Source organism: Dendrobates tinctorius, unplaced genomic scaffold, assembly GCF_039654945.1.
Source record: "Dendrobates tinctorius isolate UK_male_01 unplaced genomic scaffold, ASM3965494v1 ptg000129l, whole genome shotgun sequence".
NCBI classification, from domain to species: Eukaryota; Metazoa; Chordata; class Amphibia; order Anura; family Dendrobatidae; genus Dendrobates; species Dendrobates tinctorius.
In genome coordinates, this window is record NW_027361797.1 from 25,969,351 (window position 1) to 25,996,658 (window position 27,308).

The 27,308-nt window shown below is 45.2% G+C and overlaps 1 protein-coding gene across 2 annotated transcripts in view; it reads right to left on the minus strand.

The window, feature by feature from the left end:
• MRTFB (myocardin related transcription factor B) overlaps positions 1-27,308 on the minus strand; it is a 334,459-nt gene that overhangs the window by 246,329 nt on the left and 60,822 nt on the right. For both annotated transcript variants that reach the window (XM_073542887.1, XM_073542884.1), the window contains exon 2: positions 5,977-6,050. The gene's annotated coding sequence lies outside the window, so the exon portion shown is untranslated. The remainder of the gene's footprint in view (positions 1-5,976; positions 6,051-27,308) is intronic.

Here is a 27,308-nt window from a genome sequence, read left to right on the forward strand (position 1 = left end):
TACCTTATCCTTGTAAAAAGTCAGAAACGGTGCTCTACAAGATAGGGCTGCCAACTCCGAGACCCGCCTAATGGAAGTTATGGCTACCAAGAATACGACCTTCCTGGAAAGATATGATAATGAAATATCTTGCAACGGTTCAAAAGGAGCTTCCTGCAGGACACTCAGGACCAGGTTAAGGTCCCAGGCGTCCTTGGGCGCTCTAAAGGGGGGCACCAAATGAGAGACCCCCTGAACGAACGTCTTGACCTGCATATTAGTAGCGATCCTTCGCTGGAAGAGGACAGACAAGGCCGATATCTGCCTCCTAAGGGAACTCGGGGCCAATCCTGCATCTAGGCCTGACTGAAGAAAAGCCAGGATGTTGGGAACCGAGAAGGACAGTGGCGCAACCCCGTGTTCTCGACACCAACGAAAAAAAACCTTCCAAGTTTTACGGTAAATTCTCGCCGAGGTAGGCTTCCGGGCGCTAACCATTGTAGCAACCACTTCACGCCCAAACCCCGCCTGGGTCAGAATCCAAGATTCAACGGCCATGCCGTCAAACACAGGGCCCCTGAGTTCGGGTGGCAGATCGGCCCCTGAGACAGCAAGTCTGGTCGTTCCGGCAGACACCAAGGAACGTCTGCGAGGAGCTGCACTAGATCCGCGTACCATGCCCGACGGGGCCAGCAGAATTGCCGGAAACCCCTCTGTCTTGATTTTTCTGATGACCCTCGGAAGTAGTGGGAGCGAGGGAAACAGGTATGGGAGCCGAAACTGGTTCCAAGGTAGGACCAACGCATCCTCTGCGATTGCTCGCGGGTCTTGAGACCGAGCGACAAACACGGCCACTTTGGCATTTTCCCTGGAGGCCATCAGATCCACGTCCGGAGTCCCCCACCGTTGGCAAATCTGCTGGAAGACCTCGTGGTGCAGGGACAATTCCCCGGCCGCGACACCCTGCCGGCTTAGGAAATCTGCTGCCCAATTTTCCACGCCTGGTATGTGGACTGCTGAGATTACCGAGTGGTTCCCCTCGGCCCAGCGTAGTACATGCTCTATCTCGCGCATGGTTGCCCTGCTGCGCGTGCCTCCCTGGTGATTCACGTACGCCACTGTCGTGGCGTTGTCCGATTGAATCCGGACCGGACGTCCTGCTAGAAAGTGCTGTGAATGTTGCAGTGCCAACCGCACCGCTCGAATCTCCAACAAGTTGATCGGGAGGCGTGCCTCCTGATGCGACCATTGCCTCTGAGACGTGTGATGGCGGAAAACTGCTCCCCAACCGAGAAGACTCGCCTCGGTTGTGATCACCAACCATTGATCTGGGGGAAAGGGCTTCCCCTGAAGAAGAGAGGAGTCGTGCGTCCACCACTGAAGTGATCGTCTGACTCGAGAGGACAACCTGCACTGATGATCGAGCGTGAATGGACTCTTGTCCCAAGATGTCAAGAGAGCGTGCTGCAGGGGACGAAGATGAAATTGGGCAAACGGAATCGCTTCCATTGCCACCACCATCCTCCCTAGAACCCTCATCCCGAACCGAATGGTGTGAGGGCCTGGTTGTTGAAGATTCCGAACTCGCTGCCGGAGCGCATGAGCCTTTTCCTGAGGGAGAATTACCAACCCTCGGGAGGTGTCGAAATTCATCCCTAGGAATGAAATCCTCTGAGCTGGAACAAGGGACGACTTTTTCCCGTTGACCAACCATCCTAGGCGAGATAGGGTATCCAGCGTGGTGCTGACATTTTCCTTGCATGCCCGAAAGGACGGACCCTTCACTAAGAGGTCGTCTAAGTACGGTAAAACCACTATGCCCCGAGAATGTAGAATGGCCATGACGACCGCCATTACCTTCACTCTGGGGGCGGTGGCCAACCCGAAAGGCAGAGCCACAAATTGGAAATGCCGACCATCGATTGCAAAACGTAGGAACCTTTGATGCAGGGGAAAAATAGGGACGTGCAGGTAAGCATCCTGGACATCGATCGAGGCCAAGTACTCTCCCTGCTCCATGGTCGATATGACTGAACGGAGAGATTCCATTCAAAAGTGCCTGATTCTGATGAACCTGTTCAGGAGCTTTAGGTCCAAAACCGGCCTTACTGACCCGTCCTTCTTGGGTACCGCGAACAGGTTGGAATAAAAACCTTGAGTTCTTTCGCACTCTGGTACAGGGACAATGACCCCGTTGCGCTGCAGTACCTTGATGGCCCCTAGCAATGCCTCTGCCCGGGATTCTGTTTTGGGAAGCCGGGAAAGAAAAAATCGTCTTGGAGGATCTCTGACAAATTCTATTTTGTACCCAGACGACACTAATTCCGCCACCCATGCGTCGCGCGCCACCGCGACCCAGACGTGGCAGAACCTGAGTAGACGTCCGCCCACTCTGCCGTCTTCGGGTACCGGATGCCCCGAGTCATTTCGCTGAGGGCCTCTGGGACCTGGCCCCCCTTGACCTGGGCGGGCGGCCTCGCATCCTGCCCAGCGGGTTGGCTGACGCTCCTTGTCTTGGTTGTAGCGAGCTGGGGTGGAAGAACTGGCCGCTGCCATCCACCCGGGGCTGCAAAATGCTCGAAAGCGTGCCTGAGGCTGACGAAATGGCAGTTTAATTTTCTGCTGTGGGAGAAAGCTGCTTTTTCCCCCGTAGCATCTGAGATAAGTTTGTCTAATTTTTCCCCAAATAGGCGGCTACCCTGACAAAGGCAGGGAAGTCAAGGATTTCTTGGAAATTGAATCAGCCCGCCATAGCCTTAACCACAGGGCTCTCCTAATGGCGATTGCATTCGCCGCCGCTAGTGCTGCGCAATTAGCCGCATCCAAGGACGCATTGATTAAATAGTCACCCGCCATCGTGATCTGACCTGCTATCTCAGACACCTCCGTCGGCAGGTCTCTATCCTGTAGGACCTTATTTAAAGAAACTGACCATGACATCATGGCCTTGGCTACCCATGTTGCCGCAAATGAAGGAGAGAGTGCTGATCCTGATGCCTCATACACCGAGCGGGCTAAACTCTCTATGAGCCGATCCGTGGGGTCTTTAATGGAAGAAACACTAGGCACCGACAACAAAGTTCTTGAGGCCAGGCGTGACACTGGGGGATCCACAACCGGAGATTCCGCCCATCTCTTACAGAGCTCTGGTGCAAACAGATATCTCGTTTCCAGGGCTGTGGAGTCGGTAAGCCAAACCTGTGACTCCGACTCCTCAATTTCCCTTACTCCGACTCCGACTCCACAACTCCGACTCCCACACATATTGCTTATATTTAAGTGAAAAATTTATTGTAGTACAATGTGAACCTCAGACATTTAATCATTTCTATGATACAATAATCAAGACATTTAGATAGAACAGAATATATATTGGTGTACTACCCGGTTTTCATTCTTTTTGGTACAGATACGATATGGATAGACAGATATGGATAAATGGATTAATAGAGCAGATTTCTAATCTGCTTTTGCTATTGAAAACATTATCTATGAGCTCAAAAACCTTTCAGGTGATGCGGTTTTTTAAAAAGATGATCAGCTTTTGCAGCTGAAAAACGTATCCTCAAAAAACACAGGAAAAACGCTGTGTGTGAATGTAGCCTTAGATCAGGAATAGAACAGCCATTTATAGGACATTTCATAACTTTCCCAAACTCCTATGAAAAAATATTCAGCACATCCTGCATTGAATTACTGTACCCAATTTATTATATATTTTAGGAGTCGGAGTCGCTCCATTTTATACCGACTCCAACTCCGACTCTGACTCCACCAAAATGAGCTCCGACTCCACGACTCCGACTCCACAGCCCTGCAGTCGTTTCTAGCGTTTTTTGGCCCGAAAAACCCTTGTCTGGACATTCCTTGTGCCGCTGCACTATGTCCTTGAACTCTGGATGAGTGCTAAACACTCTATGCGGTCGCCTGGCCTTCTTAAAGGATACCTTATGACCTGCGGTTACGGAGACGTCCTCCTCAATACCCAAAGTTTGATTGACAGCCTCAATGAGACTGTCTACCGTCTCCCGACACCACGGAGTATCCATGTCCAAGGATTCCTCCACGTCATAACCTGAAGCTCCCGGAAAATGGTGACGGTGAGCGAGACGTCGCACTCACGGATGCCGAAGCAACGGAGGGGCCCGGAGACGCAGTGTGGGTTCTCTTCCTCTGCGTCTGTCTAGAGAGAGTGCAGCCCCTGCAGGCCGGAGGCTCTGGTGAGGTGGATGAACCCTCCAAACAGGCAAGCCGTCGTCTCTACCCCTATCCGGGGCCTGAAGGGTCTCAATCGCCTTCGTAAGCGAAACCATGGACCGAGAGAGTAATAACGCCCATTCCGGGGGATCCAGACCCCTGGGCTCTGTCACAGGAGAGGGCTCCTGGGCGCGTTCGGAGTCACAGGCCTCACATAACTTATTAGTCTGCGCTCGTGGGAACATAACCCCACAGGATACACATGCGCCATAAAGGAACGTGTGCGTTTTTCCTTTCCCAGACATATTGCTGATTAGGCCAAATTTATGAAAGTTCGAGGTGAAAGGAGGAGGAGGGTAACTCTTTAATGCACGTAGTGTGGCTCCGGGACAGGGGTCGCACTTACCCTGCTCCTGTGTGTCCCCCCCCCCGCGCTCCTGGGTCTGCATCCGATGCGCTCCTTCACCTCTGGGTATGCTGCGAGTGCTCTCCTGATCGCGGCCTACCCTGCACTGAAGCCGGGGCCTCAATTTTATCCGGCGCCCGCCCTAGTCACGGGGGGCGGTGCCGACTATGACGTCATGCCGGGAAGCGGAACTTCCACCCGCGGCCTAGGCCGAAGCCGCGGGCTAAATTAGACACCGTCCACCCGCACGTGCGCTGGCGGCCCCGCTACCCCGGCGATCGGGTCATTCATGCCGCTCTCCTCACATCCGCTGGCGGTGCAGGTCTGCGGCCCTGCTGAGCTTCCTGCCGGACACAGCCACGTGCAGGTACCCGGAGGGAGCAGGGGAGGCGAAGAGGGAGAGAGGTGAGGGAGAGAGGCGGGGGGAGGGTGGGGGGTAATGACGCTTGCAGATCGCAGCCCTAGCCCCATTATAAACAGTGGAAAAACCTCAGGGGACTTCATAGTGTGAGCCCTTACCCTGCTCCTCCAAAAAACACTGCCCAGGGCCCTCCCCAGCTCCATACCTGCCACTGGTAGCGGCACCTGGGGTATTTCATTTTAGGACGGTGCAGGCACCCTAAGTCCGTCCGCCTTACAGGGGCGAGGAGAGGGACCGTCCGCCGCCATGCAGCACCGCCATCTTGCGTTGGTGGAGCAGAGGGGGCCGCACAGACTAGTCTTGTGCCTCTGTGCAAGCCCATGGTTTCAATACCTAGGGGTGGACAGGGCTTAGTCTGGCATAATGTCCCACGTCGCGGAAAAGGATACGTGGAGGGACACTCGCACGTGCTCGCCCGTTGATGGTTTGGGGAAATCGGATCCTTTCAATAGGATGCATTGCCCCTGTCTTATCTTCATAAAATAAAAAAGAAAAATAGATGTCTGGGGAAAAGTCTCAGAGATGCCCCTCGGAGCGGGAAAGGATACACGGAGGCGATACTCAACGCGTGCTCGCCCGTTGATGGTTTGGGGAGACCGGACCCTTTCAATAGGATCCGTCGCCCCTGTCTCCTCTTCATAGCAAGAAAGCAAAAAAAAAAAAAAATAGTCTGGAGAGATCCAGACTGCATGTGCCTCCATAGGACACTAAGCAAAAAACTGGTTTCTGCCCGCAATCAAGACGAGGGTGTATGCGGCGGAGGAGCTAACTTTTTTTTTCGTATACTTAGTGTCAGCCTCCAGACGGCAGTAGCATACACCCCACAGTACCTGTGTCCCCCAATGAGACGAAGGAGGAAAAACGCTATTTACTTGCAGAATACCACTATATATGCAGGTAAATAGCATTTTATAAGTGACAGGTTCCCTTTAAGTCTTTAGTTGTTGTAATGTATTTTATGTTAAATATTCACCTTTTGCTGTAACCTGGCTCAGGGTCTTCAGTGTCTTTCACATGCTTATCTGCTGGAACCCGTTTACACAAAACCTGCAGGAAAGAGAAAAACATCAAATGAAATTATCAATGGGGAAAAGACCAATATCGTTCCATTGCATATATATTTATACAGCTCTGGCAAAAATTAAGAGACCACTGCACAGTTTTATAAAAATCAGCACCTATACATGTCTGACAGCCATTCCATTCCAGTTGAATTCCAACCAGAGTACACCTCATTCTACTTAATGTGCTTCTGGTTAGGTGATCAGCTGAACCAAATCTTATTTAACAAAGGAAAGTATAAAAAACTCTGCTGTGATGTTCACAATCCTCTTGCAATAGGACAAGCTGGATGGTAAAACAAGTGCTAGTAATATCCCAAATGTAATAGGAATGAAAAAATAACTTTTAACCATGCCAAAGGGGTTGAAAAGTCTTGAGTGAGGAAAAGAATGGCCCAATTCTGGCTTTAATAGCAGAGGGATACAGTGAGCGTCATGTTGCCTCCAACCTAAAAATTTCTAAGACGGCAGTCCATTACAACAAGGTCAAGCAGCAGACATTGGGGACAACAAAGCTACAGACCGGCAGAGGGCAAAAACGACTCTCCACTGACCGGGATGACAGCCATCTTATTCGAATGTCACTCAGCAACCGCAGGATCACATCAAGTGAACTACACAAGGAATGGCAAACGGCAGCTGGGGTGAAGTGCACGGCAAGAACAGTTCATAACAGGCTGCTTGAGGCAAGGCTCAAGTCATGTAAAGCTAGATAAAAGCCTTTCCTCAATGAGAGGCAAAGGAGAGCCAGGCTGAAGTTTGCTAAAACCATAAGGATTGGACCATAGAGGACTGGAGTAAGGTAATCTTCTCTGATGAGTCCAATTTTCAGCTTTGCCCAACACCTGGTCATCTAATGGTTAGACAGAGACCTGGAGAGACGTACAAGCCACAGTGTCTTGCACCCACTGTGAAATTTGGTGGATGATTGGTGATGATCTGGGGATGCTTCTGCAAGGCTGGACTTGGGCAGGTTAATCTTTGCGAAGGACGTATGAATCAAGCCGCATACAAGGTTATCCTTGAAAAACTATTGCTTCCTTCTGCTCAGGCAATGTTCCCCAAATCTGAGGACTGTTTTTTGCAGAAGGACAATGTGCTATGCCACACAGCTAGGTCAATCAATGTGTGGATGAAGGACCACCACATCAAATCCTTGCCATGGCCAGCCCAATCTCCAGACCTGAACCCCATTGAAAATTTCTGGAATGTAATCAAAAGGAAGATGGATATCACAAGCCATTAAACAAAGAAGAACTGCTTACATTTTTGTACCAGGGGCGGCATAAGGTCACCCAAAAGCAGTGTGAAAGACTGGTGGAAAGCATGCCAAGACGCATGAAAGCTGTGATTAAAAATCATGGTTATTCCACAAAATATTGATTTCTGAACTCTTCCAGAGTTAAAACATTAGTATTGTTGTTTCTACATGAATAAGAACTTGTTTTCGTATCATTATTTGAGGTCTAAAAGCACTGCATTTGTTTGTTATTTTGTCAATTTCTCATTTGCTGCAAATAAATACAACATTTTTAGCTTTAAATTTCGGAGACATGTTGTCAATAGTTTATAGAATAAAACAATGTAAATTTTACTCAAAAATGTACTTATAAAGAGAAAAATCAGAGAAACTGAAAATTTAGCAGTGGTCTCTTAATTTTTGCCAGAGTTGTGTGTGTGTGTGCAGTACAGACCAAACGTTTGGACACACCTTCGCATTCAAAGAGTTTTCTTTATTTTCATGACTATGAAAATTGTAGATTCACTCTGAAGGCATCAAAACTATGAATTAACACATGTGGAATTATATAATTAACAAAAAGTGTGAAACAACTGAAAATATGTCTTATATTCCAGGTTCTTCAAAGTAGCCACCTTTTGCTTTGATTACTGCTTTGCACACTCTTGGCATTCTCTTGATGAGCTTCAAGAGGAAGTCACCGGAAATGGTTTTCACTTCACAGGTGTGCCCTGTTAGGTTTAATAAGTGGGATTTCTTGCCTTATAAATGGGGTTGGGACCATCAGTTGTGTTGTGTAGAAGTCTGGTGGATACACAGCTGATAGTCCTACTGAATAGACTGTTAGAATTTGTATTATGGCAAGAAAAAAGCAGCTAAGTAAAGAAAAACGAGTGGCCATCATTACTTTAAGAAATGAAGGTCAGTCAGTCTGAAAAATTGGGATAACTTTGAAAGTGTCCCCAAGTGCAGTGGCAAAAACCATCAAGCGCTACAAAGAAACTGGCTCACGAGGACCGCCCCAGGAAAGGAAGACCAAGAGTCACCTTTGCTGCGGAGGATAAGTTCATCCGAGTCACCAGGCTCAGAAATCGCAGGTTAACAGCAGCTCAGAATAGAGACCAGGTCAATGACACACAGAGTTCTAGCAGCAGACACATCTCTACAACAACTGTTAAGAGGAGACTTTGTGCAGCAGGCCTTCATGGTAAAATAGCTGCTAGGAAACCACTGCTAAGGACAGGCAACAAGCAGAAGAGACTCGTTTGGGTTAAAGAACACAAGGAATGGACATTAGACCAGTGGAAATCTGTGGTTTGGTCTGATGAGTCCAAATTTGAGATCTTTGGTTCCAACCACCGTGTCTTTGTGCGACGCAGAATAGGTGAACGGATGGACTCTAAATGCCTGTTTCCCACCGTGAAGCATGGAGGAGGTGGTGTTACGGTGTGGGGGTGCTTTGCTGGTGACACTGGTGGGGATTTATTCAAAATTGAAGGCATACTGAACCAGCATGGCTACCACAGCATCTTGCAGCGGCATGGTATTCCATCCGGTTTGCTGTTGGGAATTCTCTCTCTGGCTTCCCTCTGGTGATTACTGTAGGTAGTGGAGCTGGTCAGATTGACAGAGGGGTTGCGAGTTCTCTTTCTGGACTCCCTCTGGTGGTTACTGGAGGTAGTGGAGCTTATCTGATTGACAGAGGCTTGCCACCTGATAATGAGGAAGACGATTGGAGATCTGGGGTTTCTGATTGGGATTTAAGACAGCTGACTCCCTCTATCCCTGCTGGTGATATTCTTCCTGTGCCTTCTGAGGTCTGATGTCTCCTGCTCTTTCACTACATGGTTCAGCTAAGTGGTTCGTTTGCTATTCTGTTTGCATGTGATCTGGTTTCGTCTATCTCTGCTTTGTGCGGGTCAGCCAGCTCCGGCTGGGGCCGTGCTGAATCACCACCCATATGTTACTGCATGTGCCAGTTTGTTTTGTCCCCTGTCATATTGGTCTCTTTTTGCTTTGCTTTCAGAATATACCAGAGTGATGATATAGTGGGGGCAAAGTTGTGCGACTTCAGTGTTTGTTGTGCATCAGACGTGTTGGACGTTTTGCAGGGTTTTTTGCGTGATTGCAGACAGTGTCTTTCCTTTCCTGTCTAGTCAGTGTGGGCCCCATCATTTGCTCAGTCTATTTTTCTGGCTGCGTTGGTGTTTTCATCTTGTCTCACCGACAATATGTTTTGAGGCTGCTCCGGGGCAGTTTAGCTTTCCCCTTTCTTGCTTTAGGCTTAGTTAGCTCTCCGGCTGTGCCGAGGCGTCTAGGATCATCGTAGGCACGCTCCACGGCTACTGCTAATTGTGTGGACAGGATCAGGGTCTGCATCCGCTTAGTTACCAACCTCTCTGGTTTTCTGTGGCTTAGCCTGGGCCTGCCATCCTCCTCGGTGCCCAATCATAACAGTTTGCGTTTAGTTGGACCATCATTTATTTTTCAACAGGACAATGACCCCAAACACACCTCCAGGCTGTGTAAGGGCTTTTTGACCAAGAAGGAAAGTGATGAGGTGCTACGCCATATGACCTGGCCTCCACAGTCACCAGACCTGAACCCAATCGAGATGGTTTGGGGTGAGCTGGACCTGAGAGTGAAGGCAAAAGGGCCAACAAGTGCTAAGCATCTCTGGGAACTTCTTCAAGACTGTTGGAAGACCATTTCCGATGGCTACCTCTTGAAGCTCATCAAGATAATGCCAAAAGTATGCAAAGCAGTAATCAAAGCAAAAGGTGGCTACTTTGAAGAACGTAGAATACAAGACATATTTTCAGTTGTATCACACTTTGTTAATTATATAATTCCACATGTGTTAATTCATAGTTTTGATGCCTTCAGAGTGAATCTACAATTTCAATAGTCATGAAAATAAAGAAAACTCTTTGAATGAGAAGGTGTGTCCAAACTTTTGTTCTGTACTGTATATATATATATATCTATATATCTATGATATAACTGTCTAATTCTGTCTGTCTGTAACGGAAATCAGCGGCAGGCGCAGTCCAGCCGCGAATTGGCGCGGCATTCGAACTACGCACGCCACCGCTACCGTCGGGAGATCTGCGGCGCAGCGCTCAATGTGCGGATGGTACCCAGGGTCCGGAGGAGAGGAGACTCTCCTCCAGTCCCTGGGAGCCATAAACCTGTAAAAAATAGAATTAAAAAAAAAAAAATAGTGATAGACTCACCTTCCGACGGCCCCAGGACTCTTTCCCCCCTCTCACCACGCGCCCGGCATCTTCCGGTCCCAGTAATGCTTTGCGCGAAAGACCGCTGATGATGTCGCGCTCTCACAAGAGTGACGTCATCTCCAGTCCTTCGCGCTAAGTATTACTGGGATCGGAAGATGCTGGGAGCATGGAGAGGAGATCGGGGGATGATGGAAGGTGAGTATAACGCCCGCTGGCTATATTCTAGAATACCCGATGCGTTAGAATTGGGCCACCATCTATATATATACTAGCTGAAGAGCCTGGCGCTGCCCGGGCATAGTAACTAACTACGGTTACGGTTAGTGTGCAAAGCTGAGTGTAGAGCCACGCCCACGCCGCATAGCCACATTCATTATTATATCCCACATCATCACGTCAGCCAGAGCTACCGGACTACTAACCCTAATATCCCACATCATTCCGTCAGCCATAGCCACCGGACTACTACCCCTAATATCCCACATCATCCCGTCAGCCAGAGCCACCGGACAACTAGCCCTATTATCCCACATCATCCCGTCACAGCCGCTGGACTACTACCCCTAATATCCCACATCATCCCGTCAGCCATAGCCACCGGACAACTACCCCTAATATCCCACATCATCCCGTCACAGCCGCTGGACTACTACCCCTAATATCCCACATAATTCGTCAGCCAGAGCCACCGGACTCCCACATCGTATATATATAAAGCTGAGTGTAGAGCCCGGCACAGCCACATTCACTATAATATCCCACATTATCCCGTCAACCAGCGCTACCGGACTACTAGCCCTAATATCCCACATCATCCCGTCAAAGCCAGTAAAAGTAGAATAGTGAAATTGCACAGAAACATGGTTCACTAAGATCCCAGGTCAACTTGTAATTTGTTCGGCTGAGATGCTCATGGATGTACAGCATCTGCAGCATCTGTATGCAGTATAGTATCATATTTAATGGGTTGTTATGGGAAAAGCATTACGTGTTATATGGGTATATTCAGGTGAATTATGGGGAAAGTAGCACTTTAAAAAAACTCACAGCATCAGAGCACAGTAACACATCAATAGTGCATAAAAGTGTCTGTGAGAAAATATTAAATCCACATGACATTTAATACGTGCACTTTCCTACATTCATGTGTGTCACTTAATGATACCACACGGGAGGGGATTCAATTCTGTCATGTACTCACTGCTCCTTTCTGGGGGACAGACGATGGCTGGAGCTTATGTTCCTGGGGATGCTAGATTTCTCCCACCATATCAGTGTCTGCTGAGGTGTTGTCAAGTGGGAAAACTTGCGCATAGCAACCAATAGCTCAGCTACTTTTAACCAGATCTGGTGAAATGAGAGATGCTTAGTGATTCGTTGCAAGGAAAACTGTTGGTCATAGCAACCAATCACAGCTTAGCTTCTTTTGAACAGCTCTGGTGAAATGAAAGATGCTTAATGATTGGTTGGTGATACACACACATCTTCTAATATATAAAGCTCAATGTGGGTGTGCATGTATGTATCTATCTATGTATGTATGTATGTCCGGGATTGGCATCCGCACCGTCGCAGCTACAGCCACAAAATTTGGCACAATCACACGTCTGGACCCCGAGAGCGTCATAGGCTATGTGGTGAGGCGAAATTTTAACCCCGCACGTTCCAATTCACCAAACAATTTTGCCCCCATCTACATAATGGGGAAAAAGTGTGTGTATGTTTTGGCATCTGCACCGTCGTAGCTACAGCCACAAAATTTTGCACAGTCACACGTCTGGAGCCCGAGAGCGTCATAGGCTATGTTGTGAGGCGAAATTTTAATCCCGCGCGTTCCAATACACCAAACAATTTTGCCCCAATCTACATAATGGGGATAAGTGAAAGGAAAAGTGTTGGAGGCAAATTGACAGCTGCCAGATGTGAACAAGGGGGACTTAAAGAATGAGAGCGATGGTGCCAAGCAGTATATACCGTACAGTTGCTAAGGTGGGGCCCTGACATGGGATACTCACCACACACGGGGCTATGAACACCCACACAAAATGCGCCACACACTACCACGTGCTTCAACACATATACCACCCTCAGCACACATTTCACCACACATACACCAACCTCGCCACATAAAAGTCAAAACACAAAAGTCGCCACTCAAAACTCACCACGCTGTCCCAGAGCTGTTTAAAAGATGAAAAATGAGCTGTGATTGGTTGCTATCAGCAACAGTTTTCTTTGTATACAGTTGTGGTAACTGAGGCCTATTATTCTTATCATTTCTATGGTGTTATCGTCCTTCTGTAAAGCTGGAAATAACACAATTTATTACCGTGCCAACACAGACCACCCTCTGACACAGACTGCAGGGGGAGCCCAGTATCACACAGGACAGGATTAGATACATGGCTCAGCAGTCAGTATCACACAGGATAGGATTAGATACACGGCTCAGCAGTCAGTATCACACAGGATAGGATTAGATACACAGCTCAGCAGTCAGTATCACACAGGATAGGATTAGATACACGGCTCAGCAGTCAGTATCACACAGGATAGGATTAGATACACAGCTCAACAGTCAGTATCACACAGGATAGGATTAGACACATGACTCAGCAGACAGTATCACACAGGATAGGATTAGACACATGGCTCAGCAAACAGTATCACACAGAATAGGATTAGATACACGGCTTAGCAGTCAGTATCACACAGGATAGGATTAGATGCACGGTTTTTATGTGAAATATAATCATTATAATTTGTTATAACTAACCACAGTTGGTTACTATGCCCAGGCAACGCCAGGCTCTTCAGCTAGTTGATTATAAAATAAAAGACCGCTGTTATTCACTGTCTTTCTTAGATAACTTGGTGCTGTGCTAAATAACCTAGTTGTTCATCAGTGATCAAAGACATAGTAACCCTTGATTCTTTTTCCTATGTGACATTGTATAAATTGTATAATCACATTCTGCCTTCAGAACCTCGGCGCCTCAGTTTTAAAGGTCTATAGGTGAGTGTCAAAAATGCTAACACTTTTCAGCAAGTTCATCTATCAAATAACGATGGACAAGAGGTTTCCCCTGACCGTTTCAAAAGAAATGGTTTTGCATCCACTAAAGGTGTGAAATATACGAAACAATATACCACTGCTCACCCGTGGCTTCTTTAAGATCTATAGAATTTCTACTATTCTTGTAATTCACAGGAGTACACAATCCCCTATACATCCACAGATGTGTCCTTTACCTGACTTATCACTTGGCTTGACAAATTCTAAAGATGCGTGGTGCAAGAGAACCAGGTTTGAAAAAAAAAAAAAATTTTGCGATACCCTGTTGGAGATGTTTACTCTACATGTGTCCACCCGGTGGTTGTTATGTGTTTTGCAGGTTTTGTTAGCGGAAACGAAGGGGAAAGTCATACAGTACAGCCAACTTAGGTTATGTTCACATGTTGCGTTTATGCTCCATTTTTTGCTGCAGGTAAAACTGATCTCTTGGCAGTAAAGAAGCTGCTTACAAAAAACGCAAACTTCAGCCGTAAATGCGAAAAGCTCTGCTAAGTATAGTCCCCAGTCAGTGATACAGTCTGAAGTAGAAAATAAGAAGACCAAATTTTTAACATGAGACTCATTAAGTTGCGACAGAAATGAAAATAAACACATTTTCTAATGAATTATGGTTTGTGTCCTTGCCAGTCTAACATCACTGCCGAGCGAATCGGGATGATTGCCTCAGATGTAAAGATTGCGCAGTGCCTTCGGGTTAATCACAGGATTGCAAATAACTTTCAGACACGCCAGAATACTTGACAAACAAGTGCGTTGCTATTAAGTCCTAAAAATATGTGCAATTCTGCCAAACACTGAAGAGTTCTCAGATCGGCAAAAAGAATCTTATGGGATACAAAAAACAATAAATAAATGGCGTCTAAGGCCAGTTTCATGCGTCCAAAGTACGGAGCACGATGTCCACACTGCCTGCGGTGACCTGAACTCAACAGCCTCATATATGCCTATCCAGATGAGTTAGAGTCAGAACACCCATGGACAGGACAGACATGGGCGGCCAGACTCAGATTGTCAATGTCGGACATGGGAAATCAGCCTTAGAACAATGCCACCCGACAATCTACTTGCTCGAAAAGAACACTGGGAAAACGTGATCCTCTGTGATGTCCTTCGTGCAGGTCTACGAGGGCGATGCTTGATCACGGTCTCTCTTACTGGTCTTTTGTCAATAGGTGTCATTCATCAACCACCCCAGACCCCGCAAAAGTATATAACAGAGCCACATGTACTGCAGCATGAAGAACTTCATCTTCATCGGACACATAAGCACTCCATGCATAGCTCATCACCAAGAGACACTGATTCTACTGAGAAGTATCATGCCAATATGGTGTCCAATGGAGCGTGCCATGGTTTTCATGCAGAGCTTTATCCTGTTAGATGCCATTGTGTGCTCCATCAGACCCCATATAACAAAAACATTAGGACCGCCCAGACTCCGACGGGTTCCATATTAAGGCTCCATACAACCAGGGCCGGATTTAAGAGGTGGGTGGCCCGGGGCCCATTTTTCAAGGTGTTGTAATATGTAATGCAAAAACACAAATCGAAACGAACGCAAGTTTATTTACAAAAATCATTTAAGCAGAGTAATTCAGGTAAAATCATTAATTAAAATATGTACATATGTATGTTTATTGTAGAAATTTGGGCTGTCTATATCAAAGACTGCTGCTGGACTCTACAAGTCAGAGGCTGCTGCTGGGCTGTATATATATATATATATATAGGGCTGGTGATGGGTAGTGTGTATATATATATATATATATATATATATATATGGGGCTGCTGCGGGGCTGTGTATAGATATATATATATATATATATATATATATATATATATGAACAACGACAAAGCAAAGTCCAGCAATAACGTGAGCAATCCAGGATGCTGTTAAAAAAAATTTTCTTTCTTTTTATTCATAAATCCATTAAAATGCAATGGTCCAAGCAGTTCAAAACAGCAATAACGCAGGAAAGTAGTGCAGATAGGACTACGCGTTTCAGCGGTAGAACCCGCCTTCTTCACGGTCCAGAATCTGGATTTGTCGTTGTTCATCTAATGGATGGATGGACTCCTACATCCAGATCCGGGCACAACGGAGTTAACCAGGTCAGCTGAGGTTCCAGGTGGCTCACAGGAGTGAGCTGGTCTACATATTATATATATATAGGGCTGCTGCAGGGCTGTGTACACATATATATATGGGGCTGGTGATGGGTAGTGTGTGTGTGTATACATATATATATATATATGGGGCTGCTGCTGGGCTATATATATATATATATATATATATATATATATATATATGTGTGTGTATGAGGGGCTGCTGCGGGGCTGTGTATAGAGATTATATATATATATATATATATATATATATATATATATATATCTCTATACACAGCCCCGCAGCAGCCCCTCATACACATATATATATATATATATATATATATATATATATATACACACTCACTGGCCACTTTATTAGGTACACCATGCTAGTAACGGGTTGGACCCCCTTTTGCCTTCAGAACTGCCTCAATTCTTCGTGGCAGAGATTCAACAAGGTGCTGGAAGCATTCCTCAGAGATTTTGGACCATATTGACATGATGGCATCACACAGTTGGCGCAGATTTGTCGGCTGCACATCCCTGATGCGAATCTCCCGTTCCACCACATCCCAAAGATGCTCTATTGGATTGAGATCTGGTGACTGAGGAGGCCATTTGAGTACAGTGAACTCATTGTCATGTTCAAGAAACCAATCTGAGATGATTCGAGCTTTATGACATGGCGCATTATCCTGCTGAAAGTAGCCATCAGATGTTGGGTACATTGTGGTCATAAAGGGATGGACATGGTCAGCAACAATACTCAGGTAGGCTGTGGCGTTGCAACGATGCTCAATTGGTACCAAGGGGCCCAAAGAGTGCCAAGAAAAAATTCCCCACACCATGACACCACCACCACCAGCCTGAACCGTTGATACTAGGCAGGATGGATCCATGCTTTCATGTTGTTTACGCCAAATTCTGACCCTACCATCCGAATGTCGCAGCAGAAATCGAGACTCATCAGACCAGGCAACGTTTTTCCAATCTTCTACTGTCCAATTTCGATGAGCTTGTGCAAATTGTAGCCTCAGTTTCCTGTTCTTAGCTGAGAGGAGTGGTACCCGGTGTGGTCTTCTGCTGCTGTAGCCCATCTGCCTCAAAGTTCGACGCACTGTGCGTTCAGAGATGCTCTTCTGCCTACCTTGGTTGTAACGGGTGGCAATTTGAGTCACTGTTGCCTTTCTATCAGCTCGAACCAGTCTGCCCATTCTCCTCTGACCTCTGGCATCAACAAGGCATTTCCGGCCACAGAACTGCCGCTCACTGGATTTTTTTTCTTTTTCGGACCATTCTCTGTAAACCCTAGAGATGGTTGTGCGTGAAAATCCCAGTAGATCAGCAGTTTCTGAAATACTCAGACCAGCCCTTCTGGCACCAACAATCATGCCACGTTCAAAGGCACTCAAATCACCTTTCTTCCCCATACTGATGCTCGGTTTGAACTGCAGGAGATTGTCTTGACCATGTCTACATGCCTAAATGCACTGAGTTGCCGCCATGTGATTGGCTGATTAGAAATTAAGTCTTAACACACAGTTGGACAGGTGTACCTAATAAAGTGGCCAGTGAGTGTATATATATATATATATATATATATATATATATATATATATATATATATATAGCCCAGCAGCAGCCCCATATATATATATATATACACAGCCCTGCAGCAGCCCTATATATATATATATATATATATATATATATATATAGGGCTGCTGCAGGGCTGTGTATATATATATATATATATGGGGCTGCTGCTGGGCTGTATATACAGTATATATGGCGGGTTGCTGCTGGGTTGTGTATGTATATATGAGGGGCTGCTGCTGGGCTGTATATATGTAAGGTGCTCCTGCTGGGCTGCATATATGAGGGGCTGCTGCTGGGCTGCATATATACGAGGGGCTGCTGCTGGACTTTATATATATGAGGGGCTGTTTACCTGGCTGTATATATCAGAGGCAGTTGCTGTGCTGGCTGTATATAGAATAGAGGCTGAGGGACTGTATAAAATGTATACACAGCACTATACTGTAAACAGGTCCACACTATATACATACAGTATACACAGACAAACTGTAATGCAGGATATAGTGTGGACCTGTATATATAGTATGGTACTGTGTAGGACAGGAGCTGCAAGAAAGACACACAGACAGACACACACAGACAGACATCATACTCACCCACTGTGACACTGTGAAGACTGAACCAATTCTCTCTGGATCTTCCTTGACTGAAGATCCAGAGTGAAGTCCTGCCGCGCTCCGCGGTGGAGAATCCCCTTCTCGCGCCGACATCGTGGCTCCGCCTCCTTCCTCGAAGGTAGCTGAACTGAACATACTCTCATCTGATCTAATCCGAGGGAGCGATATAGCTGAACAGATGCGGCGCACCTTGAAGCTTCTGTTGGGATCGGAGAAGGCTGCCGCATGCCATAAGCTAAGCATTAGGTACAGGTACTAAGGAAGTCTGGCTAGCCAGGTCAGTGGATGCTGACGCAGGTGCCATGACTCTGCCACTCTGCGCCAGCCACTGAGATGTAGGACCGTAGTCAGATCCCTACACTTTCAATAGTTTCTCTTTAGTTAAATGTTCCTTATCATTAGAAACGGTTCACAGCAAAGAGACATGTATTTTACATGTTTTGAGATATTTATCCCTATATTGGTGGGAGGCCCCCGCATGGTGGGTGGCCCAGGCCCTTTGGGACCCCCCTAAATCCGGGCCTGCATACAACACAAAAGTATTAGGCCATGTTTACACACTGCAGAATATTTCTGTTGAGGACGTTGTCACAAATCCACCATAAATTTGTAAAAAGAATGTGCTTGTGTTATTTGCAGATTTGGCTGCGGATTTCACCCTGCTCTATTACAAAACATTGAATTAGGTAAATTCCGCAACGAAACGTCACAAAACAATGAGTGCATGCTGCACATTTTAAGTCCGCTCCATGCATTCATTTTGAACACCCCATTTGGGTGCGTTCAAACATCCATGGGAATGTCAGTGTGCTACCCAATTATTTATCAGACAGCATGCAGACCCACAGAGTATGTCCTATTCTGATCCTGAATATTGGACCGAAAAAGGATATGGTCCGAGTTTCATCAATCTCATTGATCTCATTCTCTGATCCATTAGAAATTTACCCATGGTGCTCGCGCTGACATCAGTTAGGTGAAGTGAGTTCATTGGCTGTGAACTCCCAGGACCATTCGGACGGCAAAGGAAGTGTGAGAACTTTCTCACACTCACAGTGACGTCAGATAGGTTATAGAAGTTCACCACAAGACACTGAGCAGTGGTAGCTGACGCTGCTCAGTGGGTCTGCTGGATGACAGGCTGTATGGTCGCATCATACAACCATGCAGCCTGACATCTAGATGTAGCAGAGCTAGACCAGTCATGTGACAAATGGATTATCTTTTCAGCGGACAGGTGAGGTATATTGTTATTTTAATTCTCTTGCAGGGGACAATGGTGTCACTCAAATGGGTGAGCCTGCAAGTATGGTATAATTAAGATTTATTAAAGGAGTCTGTGTCATTCTTTCAATTAAAGGACTGTATTCTGTGTGTGTGTTTTTATACAATATGACTAAGGGGTTAAGTAATGGGGGCGTTATGTCACCTCACAATAATAATGTGAGGTTATATACAATATTACTATGGGTTAGTAAAGGGGGCTTGATGTCACCTCACAATATAAAGGTGACATCAACTGCCCAACTATCACACCACTTGCCACGGCATCAGGGCACGTGGGAAGAGCGAGGCTAAGTGCCAGAATTGGCGCCTCTTTTAGTTGTGCCTATTCTGGGGTGGCTGAGAGCTGATGTTTTTAGCCTGGGGGTCGGGCAATATCCATTGCCCCTTCCTAGGATATTAATTTGAGCCTGCAGATGTCTGCCTAGCCTTTGCTGATTATTTATTTTAGGTGGACCCTACATCATTTTTTTTTTGGTGGGGGGGGGGGGGGGATCTCCCATTTTAATAGCTACTACAGGCTAAGTAAACAGTTATGAGCTGATATTAATAGCCTGGGAAGCTTCATGGGTATTACACCCTTCTCAGGCTATAAACTTATCTGCCTCCAGCCATCAGCTTTCTCTCTGCTGATTAAGAAAATTAAACGTGAGCTCATATATGTGTGTGTATTTTTAAGAATATTTCCTATGAAAACTGTGTAAATGACAGATAATTGTTGTATATAAAATCTCGTGTTATAATTGCATTGCAATCGAATAGCAATCGAACTGAATTCTGATGTAATTTGGATGCTGTAAAAATCGGATTGTACACGCATGAAAAAAGTATGACATTTGCACGACTTCGCAGGAACAAAATCGGACCAATTTTAAAATCGCTAGTGTGTCTCCGGCCTTAAAGGCAATCTATAAGTAGGATAAACCCTCCTATGCCGTCTATACAGGCATGTAGGTCATAGGAAGCGGAATGAAAGGATACCTTCATATCTGCTATCTTATTGCTGAGAAATACGTTTTTATCTTAATATGCAAATAAGCTGTTAAGATCTATGGGCCAGACATAGATCTCACTGAGAATCTGACTCCTTATTTTTAAATAAAAGGGAGAGTTGCCAGTGTGAGACATGTAATAACTGAGTCATAGAGTGGCCTGTCATACTGGCACTGCTCTTTTATATTTAAAATAATCTCTGGAGGCAGATTCTCATGGAGATCTTTGTTCGTCCCAAAGATCTTAGCAGCTCATTTGCAAATTTAAGAAAACATGGATTTCTGTGGAATAAGAGATGGGATCGCAGATATCAAGGGATGATTTTATTCAACTTTTTATGACCTACGTGCCCATATAGACGGCTTAGGAGGACTGACCCTTCTGACAGATTTCCTTTAAATTTACTGTACTGAAAATAGCTTTCAATTAAAATGGCTTCCAAAGATCAAAAATATAAGATACTGAAAAGTCACACGTACCGTACATACTCATGTATAAGCTGAGTTTTTCAGCACTTTTTTTTGTGCTGAAAACACCCCCCTTGGCTTATACACGACTCATTGTCCCAGAAAGACAGTGGAGGAGGGGGTCACAGAGACAGGAGCCGGCGGCTGTGGCAGTAACTGTGCCCGCTGCTAAAGAGAAATGAATATTCACTGCACTGGCAATGAATATTCATTTCTCTTACAGCGCGCACAGTTACAGCCACTGGCTTCCAACAGCAGCCGGGCTATAACGAGTGCCCGCTCATTAAGGTAATGAATATTCACCTCTCTCCACTCCCATAGGCATGGAGTGAATATTCATTACTTTAATGAGCGGAGACACGTGATCGCTGGCAATGGAACGAGATGCAGTGAGGGCACGCAGGGAAGGGAAGTAGGATGTGTTATTGTTTTTTTTATAGGAACCATGCATACAAGGACAGGGATGAGGGGACAATGCATACCCAACTTATAACTCGTGTCTTTTCCCAGTTTTTCGTAGTGAAATTAGGTGCCTCGGCTTATACTTGGGTCTACTTATACTGCGTATAGACGGTACTTCACTTGCAGCAGGTGACTAACTATATGGACACAGATCAACATCACTGGGATGTACAAAGGGGCTAAAATTGCAGTGAATTGCCAAGTGCAAATGTAACATGAAAGATTCTCATGCTGCAGTAAGAACCGCTCCGCTCATTGGCCACATACTCATCTTTAATACAAAGTGCTGCTGTAATAAAACCCTATAATTTACCTTTAGCAGGGAAGGGACTAGCCAGCAATTTTAAGAATAGTTTAATAGCTTCAAAGATGTATTGCTTATTTTTATAGTCTAAACTTTAGAAAAGGCAAAGGCAGAAATCTCGATGAAATAAGTAATAAACTGGTGATACATCCTGGTAAATTCTAATATTTCTCTGCCATACGTAACATTTCCAGAAGTTAAAATTTTCATCACCACTATTAGTTAGAAACACTTTTTTAATATACAAACCCACTCTACTTTTCATTTCTAATTTTTTTTACTACTTTTTTCACTTTGTCAAAGCGATTGTTGAGTAATGTAAGCAAAGTGGGAAATAAAATTACAGGATAAAGTCAAGCCCTTTAGATTAGTGCTGATATGATGGAAAACTCCATTCCTGCGCTTAACTTTGGCACCAGGTTCTTCCTTTCCAGTAATGGTCAATTTTATTTTACCATATCCAACGCACTTCAAAAGAATACAACTTGGAAAGGAAATTCGAAGCGCTGATCGAGATATTAAGACATTATCCCGGATAGTGGAACGTGTTAGTTATTCCATTATTACGCTTTTTTTTTCCCCTTGCCCTTCTTCCAACAGCTTTTTTACTTCATCACCAACATAACTACGGTACATGAAGGCTTGTTTATTTTTTGGAGGGAGGGCGAGTTGTAGATTTAAACGACTCCATCAGGTTTACCATATGAAGCCCACAAATGGGCTGGTCTTTTAAAGAAACCTGACGTGGCTGAAATGGGGGCTTTCGGAAGGACAAAAAAAAGGGGGAAAGCAGCCCAGTTCCACAATCACGAAGGTTTCTTTGAGTGTGAATGAGTACAAAAGTCACTGCAATATTAAAATATCACAATAGATGTGGATGAAACATCGACGCGTTTCAGGTGAGTACACCCTTAGTCATGATGTTTCAGAAGGCCCCCGGCAACTGATCAACAAAGTTGGTAGCTGCCATCTTGATGTTTTAAATGCCACTTTCATGCTTGACGGCAGCATTTCAGAGGTTAAACTAACGCGATACGATCAAGCTCCCATGGCACCAGTTTCTGCTAGGTGACGGCAATGTAACACAGCGTGTACCCATGAGTCACAAAGCGGGCTAAACCCGCTCTATAAAGAGATAATGTACGGCAGCAATCGCTGAGGGATTAATGGAAGTCTATCAGCCTATGACTGTTCAAACAAAGCAGAGGCGCTCAGTGCATCCTAGGTCTGGTCGCCAAACAGTTCAGTGCACTTTCCCGCCTAGTTTTCCATCTATCTGTAATTGCTCTGTGCATGTCCCCATGACTGAAAGCCGGCGGCTCCCAGGAGGAAATAAATTAATTTTCTCCTGGTAGCCGCAAGCTGAGTAATACGGCAGGGCAGCGATGTCACGCCATTTAAACCTATATCTGCATGTAGTGTTGACAGGTTCCTTATGCACGGCAGGTAATTAAGCTGCTTACTCCCCTCGTGCCTCAGAACTCGGACTTCATGTTAATATTAAGGAAATCCAGAAAACATGATCTGTTGGTGGGCCCTGAGGACTGCCAGTTTTGAATGGCTGGTTATCAAAAATACAGGGGGACACGCCTGTTTTATTTATTTATTGTGCAGGCGGTGGCTGATGAATACTCCTATCAGCCGCCTCCTGCTCACTGTTATTAGCGGCAGCAGGGGTAGGCTGACTGCTGTCGCTGTTATCAGTTGAATATAACTCTCAACATTGTCCCATGCTCGCACTCATTGTCTCCTGCTCACGCTGATAGCTGGCAGAGCAGGGGAGAATGATGACAGACATCTTCAGCACCCGGCTTCGGGGAGCAGAGCTAACTCTACCACTGCTTTTCAGGCACCGGTATGTGTCACACGGATGGCATCCTTGTGCGTCATCTGCACGCGGTATATTTTGCGGCCCTTGTTGCTGTTAAAAAAACAGACATGTCAGCACATTTTGCCCACTGACACACGGTCCGAGGAAACACACAGACATGTACATAGATCCATTCACTTGATTGGGTCTACATGTGTAAGTGTCTCCGGTAAGTGTGAAAACGGTCATCCCACATATCGGACACCCTGACGTCTGAAAGAGGCCTTAGTTGATATTTGCAAGCCAGTAAATAACTGTAGTTGTGATGTCACCGACCCCCCCAGTCAACTCCCTATGCCGAAGTTAGCGGCTTCAGACTAACTTCTTTAAGAGTAGTTGAGAATCTGTCAGTATTAGTTGGGATCCATGTGAAAACTAGGAACGTAAGCCATGAGATGTCAGGAGTATGAACACAACTGAATATGTGCACACAATATTGTAAACTGTGACAAACCTGTATTGTTATATAAAAGATATTCAGGAATAGTAAAGCAGAATAAAACTTAAAAAGGCCTAAAAATATTTTGTAAAGTAGTTCTTCCACGACTTTGTCATTCTTCAAATGAAGGCTCCTTAGCTTTCTTTGTAGACCACTTAAATACTCCATCACTCAGCTGTTATCGAAAGACAGCTCTGGAGCCAGGATAGAAAAAAAGAAATATGGATCTTGGCTACGTGTGATTCCATTGAGTCTGCCGTGTTTATACAGCGCTGAGATTTCGAGGACTAGGACGTTAAGATGGGTTCTGTGAATTTATGCAAGGTTAAAAGCATAATATTGATCTATGGAAATGGTTACAGGAATTGTCCCATCAACTTTAGACTATCAATCACGGGGTGATTTTCAGGTCTTCACTGCATTTTAAAAAAACTTCAGTAGAACGAACAGCCATAGAGAACTAATGTCTTAAAGGGATTTCCCAGCTTGCCTTAAAAAAAAAAACACATTGGCAAGCCATAGGATGGGTATAAAAGAAGAAAAGAAGGTAAATTCACCCAAGAATCCAATCTCGTTCCCGCAGTCTCCGGTAGACAATTAGCAATGATGTCACAACCACTAGTCACCTGACCAATGATTGGCTGCAGGATCAGGGTACTTGATTCAAGTAGTAATGGCTTCCAGCCCAACGAAGACCATCAGAATGGCAACAGTGGAGCTAGGAGTAGATTCCCAAGGTGAGGAGATCTTCTTTTATCCCTATGGCTTGCCCCTGTAACATTTGCTAAATCTCACCCACACAATCCAGAAAAAAAATTAAGCATTTGCAGTGCAAAAAAAGGAAATCTGCGGCAAACCTGCAACAAAATAAAATATACAATTTGCTGCTATTTTTTTTTTTTTTTACTGTGGCGTTTGATGTAGAAAATGCACAATGTATCAGTCCTATGTGGACAGACATTTATGCCACTTTTCACTTAAAAAGGACCTTACCCCCAATTTTTCTTGTTGAACTGGGTGCAGGATGTAATAAATGTTGCCGAACGGAGTGGAACTTTTTTTTTCTTCTTCATTTTGTCTCTCTGTTAGAGATATTAGGGCCTGTAATGTGACACAGTTAAACTCAGCTGCACTGACTCACAGCAGGTGGTTAGACTAGGACATCAGATGTGTATCAGTACATCTCACACACTGAGAAACCTGCTCTAAGCTATGGTGGAGGAATGTTCTTTCCTTTTGAGTGTTGCTGAATTCTTGTGATTGGTCAGCATCATACAGGGGGAAAACAGTACACGCCCCCAGTGAAAACTCTGATCACATCCACATAGCTTTAAAAAGTGAACACTTTAGGTACAAAATACTTGTGATTGTTATCTCCGCAATGGAGAGGTGAATTAACAAAAAAAATTTTATTCCGCTCCACAGACACTATTATGTTGTGCGAGTCCAGTTCAAAATGAAAAACTTGGTGAAAGGCCCTATTTAAGATAGTTAGTACGTACACCTTCTACAAAGATCAAAATAATTCAAGAGCAAACCAGAGGCAATAGGCAGACTTGCCTTTTGGCCCCGTTCACACGTTCGTTCAACACTTGGTCAATATTTTACGTCAGTATTTGTAAGCCAAAATCAGGAGAGGAACAATCAGAGGAAAAGTATAATAGAAACTCGTCACCACTTCTGGATTTATCACCCACTCCTGGTTTTGGCTTACAAATAATGATGTAAAATACTGACCAAATACTGAAGGTATTTTGTCATTTGTATATCTCTACACTTTTGAGCATTTTAGCTTGCCAGCTGGCATGAACACCGGCAACTGGACTTGCCTGCTGACATCTAGGCAGCATAGTATTGCCAACACAAATAGGTGTTCTCTCTAGCAATCTCAATCTCTTAATGTTGGGTATTATGCCCTGGAGCGCTTTATTGTTAATGTAGATAAGTAAACAAATCCCTAAAGATTTAAAGTGCTGGCAGTGTATTGGCTTACGTCGCCTTTACAAACCCATGTGGGTCTCCATCTCAGAGGCTAGGACGCAGCACAAGAAGCTGAATATCTGCAAACACTTCTGAAAAGCAGATCCTAAACGTGGGCGGCGGGCCGACACTAATCTCACGTCAATAATAGCTTGAGTAGAACGGTAAGCGCTACAAAACTATCGGACGTCACTGCTGACATTGGTCTAATTATTAACGTCAGGCTGTGCATTGTCTTGCTCTACAGAGGAGCACAGCTGGGGGACCCAACGTCTTCCTTGACAAGAGTCAGTAACATGTCTCGTGTACTTGCTGCTTTCATGACAACCAGTGATGTGCTCACCGCCAGCGCAATACATCAAGGTTCACGTAACCCACCCTGATATTACATAGCTGCTCCGGTTTTAGATTTGCTTCCATTTAAAGTGGTTGTCTTGCCAACCATAATTAGTTCCCACATACATGTACCACAACCAACAAAAAAACCTCTGCAAAAAACAATATTAGATCCGAGCGGTGAACATCTCCGGAAGAAAGACAAAACTATCTCTTGCTCCCACATCAGAGTTATTCTTTATCACCATCATGGACAAGGTGCACACCTCTCTTCGACCAGAAAATGATGGTCCTTACAGTAGATGTTGTGGCGTTGCTGGGAAAGACGATCCGTCATCTCTGTCCATTTTAGTAATAAATTGGAATCCCTATAAATTAACTATTCCGGAAAATCTTATCATAGAGCGCTACATTGTCCTGGGCTTCTGTTATTCCTCTTAGAAATTTATGAATAAATTGACAACTGGGTGTTACCACTTACGGATGTGTCCCAATCGTTTGGCCAACACCCATCTCAGCCGTACCTCATCGGCAGAGCGCTCCTATGTTCTCTATGAAAAAGCTGCCGACTGAAACGTTGGCAAGGGACTCATCTCAGAGAGGACAATGCAATCGGCAGTCCATGAGAACCAAAAGAGGATATACCGAACATGAGGTCCAAAGAAAAAGGTGTGGGACAAATAACTTAAGGATAAAAGTACCTTTATTAAACAAGCATGGTAAATGGTAGCACTACGTGCAAAGCAGTGCCCGCACTTGAATGAAAGACAATAACTAATATACACGATAAAGAATAAATATTTATATATCATTAATTAATTAAAAACTAAAAAAAAAACCCCGGACCACTGGATGGAGATGGGGTGTACCAAGTACCGTAAATGTTAAGCTATATAATGACAATAAATTATTATTTATTATTATTTATTATTATAGCGCCATTTACATTTATTCCATGGCGCTTTACATGAGGAGGGGTATACATAATACATACAAGTACAGTAATCTTAAACAATACAAGTCACGACTGGTACAGGATGAGAGAGGACCCTGCCCGCGAGGGCTCACAATCTACAACGGGATGGGGGAGGATACAGTAGGCGAGGGTAGAGCTGGTCGTGCAGAGGTTTGGTGGATCGGTGGTTACTGCAAGTTGCAGGCTTGTCGGAAGAGGTAGGTCTTCAAGTTCTTTTTGAAGGTTTCCATGGTAAGCGAGAGTCTGATATGTT